Source organism: Leptidea sinapis, chromosome 35 (genome assembly GCF_905404315.1).
Source record: "Leptidea sinapis chromosome 35, ilLepSina1.1, whole genome shotgun sequence".
Classification (NCBI taxonomy): domain Eukaryota; kingdom Metazoa; phylum Arthropoda; class Insecta; order Lepidoptera; family Pieridae; genus Leptidea; species Leptidea sinapis.
In genome coordinates, this window is record NC_066299.1 from 8,699,255 (window position 1) to 8,717,484 (window position 18,230).

At 32.7% G+C, this 18,230-nt stretch overlaps 1 protein-coding gene across 1 annotated transcript in view; it reads right to left on the reverse strand.

Annotated features, from left to right (window-relative positions):
* LOC126975222 (uncharacterized) overlaps nt 1-17,291 on the reverse strand; it is an 80,994-nt gene extending 63,703 nt beyond the window's left edge. Inside the window, exon 1 of the mRNA XM_050823015.1 lies at nt 16,997-17,291. The gene's annotated coding sequence lies outside the window, so the exon portion shown is untranslated. The remainder of the gene's footprint in view (nt 1-16,996) is intronic.
* Nucleotides 17,292-18,230: the final 939 nt, after the last annotated feature.

Here is an 18,230-nt window from a genome sequence, read left to right on the forward strand (position 1 = left end):
TTCCAAATCATTATATTATCTGGTTATTATGATTGGTATTTAAAAAATTAACATAAATTTAATATCGTTGAAATTCGGAGTCTTGCGCCATCTAGTAACTAATATTTGTACTATATTTGGAATGCTCTCTCATTTTGTATATTTTATTTAAGAACAGTTTCTTAGCTACATATAACGACTATCCTATATTACTATTAATCGAAAATCTTCCTATGGTACAAGACGCATTAGTGTAATACAAATAATATTTGTGTACTTTATTACTTTTAGTTTATTTCTTTATTTGTTTATTTAAGTTTTAGTAATCAGCTTGTTGTCACTAGCCACTTGTATTTTTTTTATTTTCCGTTTATTTTACTATTTCCACCACAGGACAGGCTACGCCTAGACAGTGTGAGGGTCAAAAAATGTTTTTTTATGCATGTAATGTGCGAAATAAACGATTATTTTTTTTGTATTTAGACAAAATACTTATGTTTAACGCGGCCTTGTCCCATTATTGATTTGATGATAACATAGCTGCTTTACTTTTATTATAAAATTCCCTCTTTAAGGCCTGGCCATATTTTCCCAACGTGAGAAATATTTTCCTTGTGTGTTGCTGTAATAATACGACTGGTTTTGTCCTATTATTGAGACGCTTACGAAGCCGATTACACAAGTAAAGGTACCCGTACAATATCTTTCAGAGGTCATAATAGGTCCACAATTATAATGTTTATATAAAACAAACATAAGAGCTGAGGAGGACCCGGGCTTATTGTTATAACTGGCCGATCATTAAGAATTGAGCTCGTGTAAGTCTCCAATTAAATCACTTTAAGCACAATACAATAATAGAACAGTACTTTAACATCATACTAGAGCGCACTCACACATACACACGATGTACACGGCCGCTAAGCAATCTTGGGAAGACAAAACTATTGAGCACCACGCCGTACGCCGCCGAAAATTGTCGCTTTTCGACTTAAATGATTTTGATGAGTTTCTTATCAGTTCTTCTCCCCATATCAAAGTCCTTTTACGAACTCATGTAGATTCATGACGTTTAACAAGTGTTGATGCAATATGTTATGTTATTGTCACTATGGTAAATAAATATATTTCTATTTCTATTTCCATGATCAGGTTGGGGTTGAATTAAACAGGGGTAAGGCCAAGGCACGAACAATAGCACAGCTTAAAAGCTTGATGTAAGTGGAAGATGGCCTGGCGAGTATGTCAGGACAGTGGCAAACAGAAGTGAGTTATCACTGCCTACCCGTCTGGCGTACAGGCGAGATTATTATAATACGTATAAATATATGTATACACACGCCTTAAATTTGAAAATTTTTAAACTCTTAAACAATTTAGACCGTTTTCATAATTGTTTTTATTAAAACTTTGTTACAATATCAAATGTCATTAAATGTACAATTAGTACACCTCATGTACAATTCGACCAATCGATAATGCATGTGAGTATGTGTATATTATGATGTAAGTTGAATGTAAAATAATTAAGTATTTAAATATAAACAATTAAAAATCATATCTATACTAATATTATAAAGCTGCAGTGTTTGTTTGTTTGTTTGTTTGAACGCGCTAATCTCTGGTACTACTGGTCCGATTTGAATGATTCTTTCAGTGTTGGGTAGTCCATTTATCGAGGAAGGCTATAGGCTATGTTCCTTTTTTTTCAAAATTAGGGATCCGTAATAAAATTGCTATTTTGTAACACAAGGTGTAAAATCGAAAACCTATTTTTGCGTGCGCTGCACAAACTATTGACCATAGAACAAAATGATGTACAATATATATATATATATATAGGCAATATTTTATTACTTATAAAACTATCGCGTGAATTATACTTTATATGGCAAAACAACGTTTGCCGGGTCAGCTAGTTATGTTATAAAATCAATGCGCTGTACAAATAAATTTGTAGGTTAGAACGTTTGAATCAAGGCGTGATTAAATTTGATAGAAAACCATGCAAAATACTCACTACAATACCGAAACATAATTGCAATATATATATCGCTTATACATACACCTAAAAATCTTTAATAATCTAAGACATTCTCGAATTCAAACATTCACACAAAAAAATTGATAAAACTCGGTCCAGCCGTTTAGAAGTAGTTCAGTGACAAACACACGCACAGAAGAAATATATATAAAGATCATATTATGCCTTGAGACGTCATAATGCGTTTTCTCCGTTTTTAAAGTCAATATTCCAAGTAAAATGAGGAGTCGTAGCTAGTAGTGAAAGTCTAAAAATATTATATTATTTTAAACTTAATAAATAGAATCGAGTAATTATTAATCGATTGTGTCATTACAAAAATAAATAAATACGTCCAAAATCGATATTTTTATAACTATGCTTATTCAAAGAATATTGTGATTTCATCGCTTAATCTTACAAAATCAATCAAATCAATTACAAAATACAGTTTATTTTGTAATTCTTTGCTAGCAACTTACAAGCTCTACAAGTATGAATAAAGCGGCTTTCACGAAATATAAAAATCATGATATCTCAAGAACCCCGCTAGCTAGGTAAGTCAAATTAAAACTGTGAGTATACTAAAACAGTAAGGTTTGTAATGACATAATATATGTTTCATACAAAGTGGTTGTTCTCCTTTATTTATATAAGCCGGATAATAAACTAAGAATACAGATCGAATTATAACCTATTTTTTCTAGATTTAGTTGTTACAAAGGGAAACTAGATAAAAGACTAAATATAATTTGATAACCAATATGAACATTACTAGTTCTTTTCTTGGAATTACTTACTGTATGTGTTTGTTTAAGTTATATGCATATCGATAACGCCACCTTCTATTATCATTTCAACTAAAACTACTTCATTACAGGTTGCCTGGTAGAAATCGCTCTTAAGCGATAAGGCCGCATACTGCTTTTCGTAGTCTCGATTTTTGTTATATATAATTATTTTGTGGTATGCAACAAAGACAAATTTCATTTCATTTCAATTGAAGGAGAGGATCGTGTATTGTTTTACCAGAATTAATTGAGTGTTTAACTAAGTTGAACATTATAATCGTGTTACCTTGAATGTGAACTGCATTTATAACTATAACTAATTTTTACAAAAAAAAAACGGTGTACGATCACACGACAGAGGTGAAAACTGCATCAAGGCAAAGTCAATAATATATTTATAATTATATATAATATACAAATACAGTGTATTTTATGCACAATTATTCTTATAGGTATTATTATAAATTTACTCTGCCTAATCACGCTCGTTTAATTGACTGAACACAATCGATCGTTACATAGCTGAGCGTCACAGCTCAGTATCATTAAATTCAAAGTGTTCAGCGCACCTCAAAAAGATTTCATCTTTTTCATAAATTGCCGTTGGATTCATACATAGCCTGGACCACAGTAGATTTGTTTGAATTTGGAAACTATCATTTTTAGGTTAATAATCATTGTATTTCCTCATTTTCCGCCATTCAGTGATAAATATTAATTTTATGATACGAAACTGAAGTGTGATGATTAATAGACCGGGACTACTGTGACAGCATTTAACAAAAAAAAAGAATGCTGGGAGAGTTTCTTGCGCCGCTTCTTCTCTCTCAGAGCGGCATATGTTTCCGAAGCGTTAGTAGCGTCTAGTATATTAGAAATGATATCAAAAGGAATTCTAAAGGAATTCAAGTTTGAGAAAATAAATACCTTTTACGCCTTTTAAGAAAGTAGACAGGTTTATAGAAACAATGAAATCTTCTCTGACAGATAAATATCTGGCCCTCCAAGTCACGGAAAAGGTGATGGCTGGCCCATGCGTCAAACTCGTGAACGGGTGCTACTTGTGGTGGCAGGATGATCCTGTAGCCGGAAACTCTCTCATGGTTTTGAAATTAAATATTATATTTTTTATAATTGCTAATAAAATGGTCGCTAAATACCTTTATTTATTTACGGTGGTTGTGGATTGATGCATCTACTGTACCATGGCCTACTAATATTGTTGATACAGTAATAGTCGGCCATGACTGTACTCAATAACTCCAGTTTTTACGTATTTATGTACCTTTCTTTTTTATTATTTGTAGTTTGAGTATTATTGTTGCATCACTTTACATATGTTGTAACTGAAATGATTTGTGAGTGAGTGATTGCCACAATGAGTTTCTTGCCACTTCTTCTTCTTCTTATTAAATCTCAACTCTCAAAGGCGGTGGATATGAAAAGAAAAGTCATTTCCTTGACCTGCATGAATAAAGTGATTTTGATTTGATTGCCCTAAAGGATTGAGCTTTTGATGACTGTTAGTAAAAATATAATATTAATAATTATAAATTATATAAAATATTAATTACAAGTTCAAGCAGAATTGTAAAATTGTAAGTAGAGGAGGTATTTGGTGAGTATTGCATGTTATGTAGATTAAGATTCTTTTTTTGATGTTTGCTTGAGTTCTTGTAACAAGCTTCGTCATGCTCGCTTTAATGTCACTGCTTGTGGCGGCGACATGGGACGGGTCCCCTTCCCTAAAATGTGGTTGAGGAAGGCGATGGCTGGCTCATGCGTCATGCTCGTGAACGGGCGCTGCATGTGGTGGCAGAATGATCAGATTCTTAAAAGTTATTACATTTATAGTTATACATATTTTTTTATATATAATCCCTCATAAAATGCTCACAGAATACTTTTATTTATTTATTTACGGTGTGTGTGGATGATCCAGGTTCTGTACTCAATAACCTTTGTTTTATATTAATTTAAATTTACTTTTTTGACTTACTCGTGTAAGGCATTGACTATTTGACGTTTGAGTATGTTTGTTGCATCACTTTACATATTATAAATATTGTAATTGAAACGATTTGTAAAACAATGAAAATGTAAATCTTGATTTAAAAGAGCGGCAATGAGTTTCTTGCTACTTCTTCTCATTAGCTCAACCCATTACGAAGTAGCGGTAGATTCAATAAGAAAAAAAATGTTTTTTTGACATTCATTCAAGGGTCATTGTGAATTTGAATTTAATGAAAACAATCAAGGGAAAGATTTTAGCAACAGAAATGAATATCCCTACCACCTAGCACCTAGAATGATGTTGCAAATTTTAAAAGATGACTTAGGACATGGAACTTATAAGAGACACAATAGTCATTATAACAATCGATGATTTCAATATCCATAGTTCGATCAATTCTCACCTAACTTCTTAAGAGATTCGCAAATAGAGGTTTTTCATTGTAACCATATTTTTTTAAAGAAAAAGAAGCCCGCTGAGTTGCTTACGCGCAGAGGCATTCCTTTTGGAATGGGTGGTAGTCTAAGTTCAGTAGGCAAGTGATATTATATCCTATTTTGAATTTAAATAGATGAATTTGAATTCAGAACACTAGATGCTGCAGGTTCTACAGAAGCTTCTTAATCAATCAGCAGACTACAAGTTAGCATTACTATAGGACTATTTTAGTGATAGTTTGGTGAGTTTTCAGCTGGTATTGAGATTTTCTAATATATTTTTGTAAAATTAGACTGATACCACCTTTTAAAATTACATGTATGGCTTAGATAATATATACATCTAGATAGAGTCTCTTGCTGTTAGACAACGCATAAAAATCCGCCAGATTAATTACTTTAGTGTGCATGACAGCTACGTCTTACACTCGCCATACGTCAGTAAGTTTGTTTAAGTGTGCGTGCCTAATGATACTAGAAAATTGTATGGAAATGGGGAGAAATTTAAATCGTTGTGAATTATTAAACTTCAACTATAACGTCTATATAAATATTAATTTAATTTTTTTAGTATTTGTTTAAACTCAATATTCCAATCTGTATCTTTTCAGCAACTTACCAAACTTATATTGATTATCTTTGGTTATGGAATCTTGAGTTTATAAACTAGTAACTTCACACTTATACAAAATAGTACGAAATAAAAGAAAATAATATTCAAAACGAAAATTTAATATTATACTTCAATGGATTATTTTAATGTAATAAATATTAGACACTTACCGATGCTATGTAACTGTTTTCGCTTGAGATTGTGGGGAGAGAATAGAGGTTAATAGTCAACGTCAATTTTATTTCGACGGTTTCACAGCTCTCACAGTTTATCTTGAAGTATAAATGATCTAAGACAACTGGTGTAAATAGATTTTATTTTTACATATATTTTTAAAATACGGACATATTTAAATTCGCATATTATATATTAGAGTACAGATAAGAACTAGATAATGTTTTAAAATCCAAATATCAACAGATTTAGTTGATAAAACTTGACAGTTGTAGAGACTACTGATAGAAGTGAAAACTTTCATGTTTAGTATTAAAATTTGAAATTTTATAATGTTTAAATAAATATTATCTACATCAATCTGGTTTACATCTATAAAATAAAATATTTAATGAAATGAAAGTCGGAGCAGTTTTCATTATTTTAAAAGATGTATAATTTTATAAAACATAATTTTTAATTAATAAACATATTTTAAAATTCAACACATTAATATTGAATTATTATTAGATTTCATAAAAAATATATATATATCAAAATCCACTATAATAATAATTTTAATATATTTATAAAAATTCACAACACTAAAATAAATATGAGGGTTTAAAATAATATTCTGTTATATATTTATTCATCTTAAAAATACCTAAAAGTACCTTTATTTAGTTCTAAAGTACCTTTATTTATTGCACAGCACAATGATTCTACAATGCACTTTTCACTAAATCCATTCAATATCACATGGTTATATGTGATATTGAGTATATCTTATTATACACAGCACAAATGTTGCACAATAGGTCAGCTGTATAGCTACAGATATACTGCTATAAGCATTTCGGTGACGCGAACTCACGAGACCCATCCGAAAAGTATCTAACTAGTCGGTGACGCGAACCCATAAGATTTTCCCCTACCAAAAAGCTTCCTACGCGGCTAAAGAAGTTTCCACTTTAAAAAGTAATGACGCTGGAGAAAATTATTTAACGTGTAAATTAAAACATTAACCTTACATTGTAATAATGAAAGTTTTAATAACCTACTGAAATCAAAAATCAATATGGCGCTGTCTCAGCCTCTTAAAAATATTGAGCAATTTACTATGATATATACCAATTATGAAAAATTGGGCGTAGTCCATCCTCAATGTACTAAGATTACAACAATTACTGATAACGATTAAAGCAATTATATTATTTTGATTTAATACTTATCTATTACTTAATAAGCGGCCTTGATGTACTTAAGAGTTTTTATGTTAATATATTTTGCTATACGCTAGGGTTGTCAACTTTTTCTGATTTTTAATATGTATTATTTGAGTTTGTGGAAAAAATCTTTCTTTTTCGTCGATCTCCGAAATCTTGTCATGTTGGCGTTTATTATGATGTGACTGGTTGAGGCTGCTCAGAAACACCTAAGTTTTGTGGCTTTGTTTAGAAACCTCTAGAATATTCGGTTCAGTAAATAGTAACTAGAATTACTAAATAAATTTTGGGTTAGGTACCAAAAAATACAGTTTATGCAGAAAGAGTATTTTAGTGTACTCTATAAGTGTCAATAATTATACAGAAGACCCTCTTGTAACAGAGTACTACATTCTATTTTAGACAACTATTGGCAACCCTATTACACGGTAGTTTGATTTATGTAGAGTATTTTAAAATAATAGGAGGACAAACGAGCTTGCAGGTTTGTTTTTATATAGAACAGATGAATAGGTTTTAGTTAAGATAATTTAGAGCCACACTGGCTAGCAGCTCACTTGAGAATTTAATTCTTCAATTTGCACAAAAAACCAAATGAAAACAAATTATAGGCTGCCCAGAGCAAGAATAGTTGTAGACAACGCCTTTCGCATTGTAATCGAGCTAAAACATTACAGTGTTGAGTGAGCGCGGGAAACTTACTGAGGCGCTTTTGAGCATGGTTTAAACCGACAATGTTCGGCTCGGACTGCGGCACGCTCCGGCGAGGCAGCGCCTGCGTTTGCCTCGGACAAGGCACGTCTCGACCGACCAAGGATTTGCCTCGAGCGGTTGCTCGGTTAGTCAGTGCGCGGCTCTTCATGAGCCGGAAGACGTCAGACAACGGCCTCCCCTAAAGTACGCGGCTATTGACGCTTAAATTTTCTCTTAGCTCAAAGGTCTCAAAGTGATATCGCTAGATTCCACAAGTGATTGTGCAAGGCATTTCACTCGCTTGTAGAGTGCCAGACATCAACATGGTGCTGGTAAAATATTTTCATTTGACGTGATGGTCAATGATGAAATAAGCCGTTGTAGTTACTTCGAACGCTCCTTGCGATAAATGCGGAACAAAATGCAAAGAGGTTAGAGGCATTCTTCGTTGTTGTCGCAATATGGAAGAGGAAGAGAAATTGTGTGGGGCAGTCCCACCGCCATATTATATGAATGAAGTTGTTAAGACAAACTTGGTCTTCCCTTCTATATGACTAATATAATATATTGTGTAATATAATAACTTTGGTAACGAAGGAGTAATAGCGAATAACTAATACGGCACAGTGAGGTTTCTTAGCAAGAACAAATATAAACATTTTGCTTTTTTGGAATCAGGGTTGATACTAAAGTAGGTAGCTTTTTATTCAGATATTAAATTTAGTAAATTCGCTCACTTTTCAGATGTTTACCTAATGTTCACATAGAAATCACAAGGGTGGTCCCTATTAAGCTCAACCTTAAATTTTTAAGAATTAAATTCTTAAATGATGCGATATGATAATATGCCTGTTAGATGCATAATTCAGAAGTTGCTAGGTCAGTTTTGTAGATCTACCTTGATTTTAACGCGATGTCTCTATCCAGCTATAGTGATATGTACTAGCTCTCGTGAATAAGATAAGGCACATTCCAAGAAGATGTCAACTTGACTTATATATTATTTTACATTTAATAAGATGTGTGTGTCAAAGACGTGGATAGAATAAAAAACAACACTCTGCAAAATCCATGAAATACCTAAGTACAATGTTTAGAGTTGTGATCAACGACGCGATATAAATGAATATTGTGATAAATTTAAATGAGTGATCTCAAATCGAGGGGATGCGACGAAGGGAGACTTTTTAGCGGTGAACGCACAAACTTGTGTCTTCTTGGAGTTGAATTGGACTAAATGTTGTCGGCCCTATTCCAAGACTTTGCAAGGCATGGGCTCGATTTCAGACATTAGTTTGGCCGGTGTAGGAAGTGTGCTGTCGTGTGTGAAAAAACTGTGTAGGGATAGTACGCAGCCTTGCGGAACACCACCGCTTAACAATTTTGAGCTGGAACGTGCACCGTTAAGAACTAGTTACCCATTTACCCAACCTTTCAGAAAGCACATAGGATGTCAGTTAAATTATAACAACTTTGTGGTTTATTCGTCCGTATTATATTTCTAAAATCACCGCCAACGCCTGTCCCTTCGCCACAAGCGCTTGCGACCATTTATTGGTGATATGCAAGAAAATCGCCAGCTGAGCGACCCTGACGAAAACCGTACTGATAGACTTTGTTCAGCTGGTGCTCCTCTAGATATCTTATGAGCTGGCGGTTGATAATCAACCAAATAACTTCAGAGAATATGTTGCCATTACAATGGAGCGGTAGTTGCACGGATCCGAGAGTAGACTTTTCTTAGGGATCGGGAGCACTAAAGCCACCTTCCATAATTTCAGAACTACGCCTGATGAGTAGGAGAGCCGAAAAGAAGGGTAAAGATTCCATCATGCCCACTCGATTTATGAATGTACAAGATATAAAAGTGCCATGCCAGAATTTTACCTCTGGCAGGTATGAGCAGCACGCGGAATATGCGGTATATCTCATCCAGCGTCGAGTTGGACACAAAAAAAGAAACCAGAATATTAGCTTATTCTTACGCGTCATTGGCTAGTGAGTGAAAATGATGTAATATTAAATATTGTAGTTCTGCTTTAAAACTAAAACTAACTAACGAACTATTTGGGCTGAGTTAGAAAAAAGATAGCTGTGTGCGTTACCTCTGGTAATCATAAGAAATAAATTCCAACATCTTGGAACATTAGAAAATTACATTATGTAAGAACAAGTGATTTTGATTCCTTTATTTAGGATTGCTATGATATTGTCAATAATTGTTTGCATCATTATGAGACTAATATCATTATATCTGTCATTTTTTATCTGTATCAAGAAATTACATAACCTTTAAGTATGAATTTTATCAAAAAAACATGTTTCATTTCACTTTGATCTCATATCGTTTGTTTAAAAACTGGATTTTATGAATTTACTGCCCTTATATTATTTCTTAAAATATAAATATTTTTTAATTTTTAATGTAGTCTTGTCGAAAAATAGTTCATAGCTTCTTGTGTATAAAGCGAGTATATTTTCAGCACAGCTTAGAGTACCCAAAGCTATATAAGGGCATTATATTTTAAATCAAAAGGAACAGAGATTTTCAAAGGTTGTCGTAGATAGTGTCAATTACACGTGGAGATTTGTGTGTGAGTTGTATTTTGTACTCACATACACTACGCAAATAACTTCTTTGGACACACACAAGAAATATGGGGTTGATTTTTCATAAAATAAGTAACGGGCAGTCAGTAACAAATATTTGCATGCCAGGGGCAACCTATTATCAAATTATTAAACGAATCATTAGTGACACTCACTGCTCTAATACTTCTGTTATTGTAATGATTGGGAGAAGAAGAAATTAAATAAAAAAATATTACAAAAACTGTACAGTGACTTAAATACCTTAAAAATAGAAAATCTTATATTATTCACATTTTCATACATGCCTGATTTGCCGCAGGAAAACAAAATTAGATATAATTTGAACAATATGCTAACCCTACTGTCTCATTCTAATTATTTGACATACAATGATAATAAATTATCTAGTAAAATACAGATAATAGACATAAATAATATAATTAATTATAAAAAATGTAATATATTGACATCTGATAGGTTACACCTATCTAATTATTATAAAAGACAGATAGCAATTATCGCTATCATATTATTTATTTTATAACACAGCCAACTATTTGGCAATCGCGTCTCCTGCTTCTTTTGAGCAGGTTAGTTGTAAGTTGATAAGCACTGCTTCTATTGAGCAGTGTGATAACTTTTTGGACTCCGCTTCTATTGAGCGGAGTAATAATTTAATAACCACTGCTTTTATTGAGCAGAGTATTAATTTAATAACCACTGCTTCTTTTGAGCAATGTACTAATTTAAGTAAAGATTTGGAATATTTTCCAAAAAATTAAACAATAAGACAATAGGGGATTCCTCTAGCAGTGTAAAACAAGTAATTTAACATGTACTAGAATAAGTAATAATTGTAAAATTGCAAACCTGATGCACCAAAACATGCAATTTGGTACAGAGCTTGAACTGGAGTTATTTATGGATCATAAAAATATACATATTTTATGTTTAACAGAGCACTGGCTCAGAAAATATGAGCTCATCTTTAACTTCAGTGGTCATCAGGTGGCAAGTGCGTTTTGCAGAGAAAAGGCTACACGTGGCGGTTCTCTTATACTTGTAAGTAAATTATTTAAATTCAAAGAACGTGAAGATATTGTAGGCCTCTCTGTTGAACGTACCATTGAAATAGCCTGTGCAGAGCTTGATCACGCCATTGTTGTCAATATATACAGACCCCCAGATGCAGTATATGAATTATTTGAAAGTGTATTGGAGGAGGTTTTACTAAAATTATGTAAGTCGAAGAAGTATATCATGATATGTGGTGATTTAAATATTAATTTATTAGAAAAATCCACCACTAGTATTAGATTCAGATCTTTGTTCAAATCATATGATTTAACCAATTTTTTCTTAGAGCCCACTAACCGGCACCTCCAAAAGGTGTATTGATAACATATTCTCAAATTATAAACCCATTTCTCAGGCAATAATAAACAAATTGAGTTCAGACCACTTTGGCCAGTTAGCCTCTTTTAATATTGAGGTCAATAAATGTACTAAAATTAAAAAGTTTACGTTTGTTCCTGTGAATAATAGGCGAATGGAGAAATATAGAGGTAATGTGTCAGTTAAACTCTCAAATTTGGATTTATTGAAATATAATATAAATTGTAATGAAATGTATGATATGCTATTTAAAATAATTAAAACAGAGTTTATTTCTATATTTACTTCAAAGACAGTCAAATCAGGTGGTCTCTTGTCATTTAATGATGGTGGCAACAGCTGGCATTCATAGGAGCAGACAAAGGCTATATGAACTATATAGTGAGAGATCATTATATAATCATGATGCATCTTTTCTCGAGTATGTTAAAAAATACTCTAAATTATTTAAAAGTGTTTGTTCTATTGCAAAGTCTGTGCATATCAGACAGATAATTAAAAATGCACCGAATAAAATAAAGATGACTTGGAATGTGATTAACTGGGAATCTGAAAGAGTGAAAGACCGCAATATTGAATACAATTTATCAATAAACAATACTATAATTCAATCTCAGCAGGAAGTTGCTTCTGCTTTTGAGAAATTTTTTTCTGACATTCCAGTTTCTATCACAAGCACTCTTGTCTCCTCCACCAGTGTTACTGAGTCACTTCTTCTGGAAAATGTTAAAGTATGCCAACAAACTTTCAATTTTAGTTTTCTTAGCCCTGGAGAAATAATTAAAACTTTTAAGTCTCTCGACATGAAATAAACTGCTGATATATGGGGCATTTCTGTTAAAATAATAGGTTCAATAATTGATGTCATAGCACCATATCTTGCAAGTCTTTAATAATTGTATTAATCGTGGCGTGTTTCCTGACCTTCTGAAACATAGTAAAATTACACCAATATTTAAGTCGGGTTGCTCTTCTAACCCGAATAACTATCATCCTGTGTCGGTTTTGCCGACTCTTAGTAAAATTTTTGAAAAAATAATTTGAAGCCAAATGCTTACTTACTTTAACTCTCATAAGTTACTTCATTTGAAACAATTTGGCTTTACTAGGGGACGTTCAACAACGGATGCAGGTGTTGAGCTAATCAAGAATATTTTTGATGCCTGGGAGGAATCGCAGAATGCACTTGGCATCTTCTGTGATTTATGTAAGGCTTTTGATTGTGTTCAACATTCAACGCTGGTCAGGAAGCTATACCACTATGGCATAAAAGGAACTGCGCTCGATCTTCGGACTTCATATCTAAACAATAGAATTCAGAGGGTCGACGTGAATGGCAAGAGATCTCCTGGGACTCTTCTAAGTATGGGGGTACCACAAGGGTCTATTCTTGGACCGTTCCTCTTCCTTATCTATATAAATGATCTTCCTAATCTTATAGAGAAAAAACATAAGGTAATATTGTTTGCGGACGACACTTCACTGATTTTCAAAGTGAAAAGAAACCAAGCTATGTATGACGAAGTGAACGATATTTTATCTGACATCGTGTACTGGTTTAGCGCTAATAACCTATTGTTAAATAGCAAGAAAACTAAATACATTAAATTTACCGTACCGAATGTCAAAAATGTAAATGAAAATGTTTTGTTAAACGGAGAAGTGATATAAGCAGTGGAATCTGCTATATTTCTTGGCATAACTCTAGATTCCAAATTACAATGGGGCCCCCATATTGAAGGATTGGCGAACAGACTTAGTTCTGCAGCATACGCGGTTAAAAAGATTAGACAATTAACTGACATAGATACGGCGCGACTAGTATACTTTAGTTATTTCCATAGTATTATGTCCTATGGTATATTGCTATGGGGCAACGCTGCCGATATTAATACAATATTTGTGCTGCAGAAGAGGGCTATTGGCGCTATTTATAACCTAGGTCCTAGAGAATCATTGAGAGCAAGATTCAAAGAAATTAACATCTTGACTGTTGCTTCTCAATATATTCTTGATAATGTAATGTATGTTCATAGGCACATAAGTGAATTTGCCAGAAACTGTCATTACTATAATGTTAACACCAGGAACAGACATAAACTTATGATGCCTACTACTCGGCTTAGTCGAGTTAGTAAGTCTTTTGTGGGGCGATGTATATGCTTTTACAACAAGATCCCAGAAAATGTTCAAAACAAAAGTATAACGTTATTCAAAAGAATCGTTAAAAAACGTTTGTGTGGTAAAGGTTACTATAACATAAATGACTTTCTTAATGATACCACAGATTGGGAATGGAGTGACTGCCCTCAGGCTATTAAATAATAAGCTTAATTGTACAATATTACTTTGTAAACATATTTATTCGATGAAAAAAAAAGCCCGTTGAGTTTGTTGCGCGCATTCTTCTCAGGTCTGAGGCATTCATTTTGGAATGGGTGGTAGTTTTTGACTTCCAAAAATTGATGTCACATCCTATTTTGAATAAAAATTTTTGAATTTGAATTGGAAATTAGACTTCTATTTTGACATACAGATATGTATTATTAGTGTTAGTTATGGTTTCATACAAGTAAGTCATTATCGTATCCAATCTGAAACGTGTCAAATTAACAAACACGAAAGCAAAGGCCTAAATTGTTATAATAGTCGACAAACAAACACATATTGGCTTTAATCTCATTAATATGCCGAGAAAGACTTAATTCAACACTGACGAAGTAGCGCGCACAGTTTAATTGCCATATAAAATCATCGACCAAATAGCCAATAATAAGGATTTTATAGCCAATGTTATTTTATTCGAAAATAATTCTGTCAATTCAAAATAGCGACAACTTTCAATAACTGCTGTGGTTGATTATGTTGTTGACAAAGTTGTAATGAAGGCTTTATATTTTTATGCTGAACCAGTTTTACTTAATCCGAGCCGTAATAAAATAAATCGATAAATTGAGTGCTCATTCATTTAACAGTAAGGAATTTTAACAGTTATTTTCATGTTCTGCATTTCTTTCGAAATACTAGGGAGGTACAGGTCCATTACTGGTGCTATACTATTTTAGTATGACGTGTAAGAACTGTTATAAGAGAACTTACCAAGGATAACAATGTGCAGTAAAAGAAGATGTAGAGACAGTTATTGATAAAACATGTTTGACTTTCTTGGTATAACCATAGGATTGATAGATTGACTGTGCAAAAGTATAAGGAAAGGTTGGATAATATCGACCTGTATGTCAATTCCATAATTAAGTCAGTGAAGTATTAAATTGTGCCAGATAAAGAGTTTCAAAGTCTAAGTCAATAAACTTTATTCAATCAGGCTTGAACTAAACGCTTTTGAATAGTCACTATAAATATATCTTTTGAATTACAAAATTTACCAAATGTTCGGAAAAAGTTGAGCAAGCGAAAAGAACATACAAGAAACTCAACGGCCACTCTTTTGTGACAAGTGAAGGTATGCTGCCTACCTCACTGGAGGACACGTGGGATTGTATACTTGTATGTTTAATTAACAGATAGGTACCATAATTTATAAATGTACAAAATTTTCGGGACGTCCCTTAAAATAAAGATTTTTTTTGTTTTGACATGCATTTAAGTCTCCTAATATGCTATTATTGTGCTTGATCAGGCTATCAAATGTCAAGTAGATGGAGCCACAACTGGAGATTTATAGCATTCGCATTCCAAGATCTATAGAGGATACGTCAAAACGAACGTTGTCCTAGCGACTCCGTAGTAGACGAAATCTCCCAATTTTGGTATAAATATGGATATTGTACTTACAAAACCTCTTCCTTTATTATCTCTCTCCTGTCTCAAACTATAAAATCTCATCGACTTATAAGATTCTGGGAACACTTCAACGTATAGATACTGTTATCATTAGATACCGTAACTGATTGTGTTAGAACGAATATCGAGGTTATTGTCTGATTCCTATTTGGTATTGTAGTTATAAGCAGATAAAAAAGTGAATTTAACATTAATCTTAACACTCTTTTTAAAAACCAGATCGGTTCCATTTCAGCGTTAAAGAAAAACATATTTTTAATAATTCGCTTGGAGGCTATTTTGGCATACGTTATCTTAGTTTTTAAAAGGCAGCAGAATAATAATATCTAATAGGATTTGTCGTGGTTACCCTTGGCTAGAGAACCCCAAATATCACAATGAGGTTATTAAATAACAATTTTAAAACGTCAGAGTTCTTGCCCCTATTTAATAATAATAATATTATGAAGTACTTATTTTTCTACTTTACTGGTGATCAATGAAGAACCTAGTTCTCTTGATGATCCTGTGATTGAGAGCCTGTTATTCAATTTAAAGCTAGGTTTTTTTATTCATCCCTATTCTCGATAGTGAAAATGCTGTAAATATTAATCTAAGTACTTCTTTTTATTAAATCTTAACTTCCGAAAAATTATCTTTTAATGGCCTAATACCAGTTTTGATACAGGCCAGTTATAGACAATCTTTTTTATCATTAGCCATGAACAGACAGTTAGTATTTGGGTGTAAGTGCAAACTTGAAGGCAAAACGTATTATGAACGATGGAAAATTTTAGACCGGAATTCATTTATAAAATTACATAATAATTGACATCGGCATATTAATAGTATTTTTCCAAAGCGGGAAAAGTACGCGCGTCCCACAGCTTTTAGTAACCGCTCTATAAACGGACATATCTTAAACTGAGTCTAAGTCTTGCCCCTTGACCCTTATTGGTTAGAAAATAAGCAACAATATTGCATACACACAATTGAACATCTTGTTGCGGCCTTGGCCTCGAGTAACCAAATTAGAAGACCACTAGTTGGAGCAAGTATTAGAGAACAATCGATCGAAACCGGTCCTATACTTACAAAAAGTACTTTAATACACTCATTTGTTCACTTATTTTAAACGAATAATAATGAAGATTAATTAACTTAATAAAAGCCGTGTTTATTTATGTAAATTTATCAGTATTTAACTATTGATCACGAATTGTGACTCGGAAATCTTATTATGCTATGTTATTAAAATATAGTGTACACAAAATATAGAAACTCATTGGTGTACCTTTAAGGCTTCTTTTTTATCACTAGCAACACTATCAGTTTGTCATTCACAGAAAAGTCAAATTCACAAACACTTAGCAAACGTCATATGCCGGTCGTTATCGCATATACACTAAACACGCGCGTCGGTATAATTTCACACTCGCGTCTATTATAAACACAATAACCGCGAAATTAAGCCTCCGAAACCGGTTTTTATATGAAGAATTGTTTGTACAGATTGCGTAATATCGAAATGTGGATACTTTCTACCGGTTAGCGCTCAAACTGTGCTGTTTATTCAGGCAGTCGATTTATTTTCGTCTTCCGATATTGTTCGTAGTAAACCATAGGTGCTAGCCACTGGTGCGCTAATACATGGTGTACTGCGACTCGGCTAAATTTGATACTTGAGTATTTATTATTTTCCAAGATCTTTTATTTTAAATTAACATTTAGATTTCAGAATTTCATACATTGTAAGCTTGTGAACCTAAATGTGGAAACTCTGATTGAAAAGTATGCCATCACAATAAAGTAAAAAGTTTAAAAGTACGTAAAGGTAATCAATTATTTCTAAATAAATTACTGTTAATACACTTCAGTGTATCGAAATCTTATGGTATAAGAAAAAGATGTATACAAAAGTAAATAAAAAAATATTGAAAATGGTCAGACAGAAAGAAAAATCCTTTGAACTATATGTATTTAAAAAAAATCCCATTAAATCTCCCTGAGCACAGAAGCAAGCACTGAGCATTGAGGCCTGATTAGTTGATTATGGCGTGATGCTTTACAAAAAATATTTTCATAATATTTAGTTTATTTAATGATACTTATCTGAGATGTTAAGTACCAGTAAATTATCTAAAATATATTTTACCTTAAAAATATTTGATGAAAAGCGTCTATAATGTTGCATCTTACGTATTTAATGAATTGAACTGAATAATAGGGCGACCACTTGTCATGATAACTAATACTAAAATGCATATTAAGGAAATTCGGACAAAGCTTTTAGTTGTTCCAGAACACTGACCCTGGGCCACGACCTTGTACGTCGGGTACTAAGAAGATCAGCATGGAATAGCATATAAATAACCTAAAATTCCACTAAAATACACGTTTTTGTAAACAACATGTTTTTATATATAAAAATAAATCAAGGCAACATTTGCAATGATTTAAATATGGCGTGAATGTGTATGTCATTTGTCACTGTCATATCTAACCATTCTGAGCCTGACAATTGACAG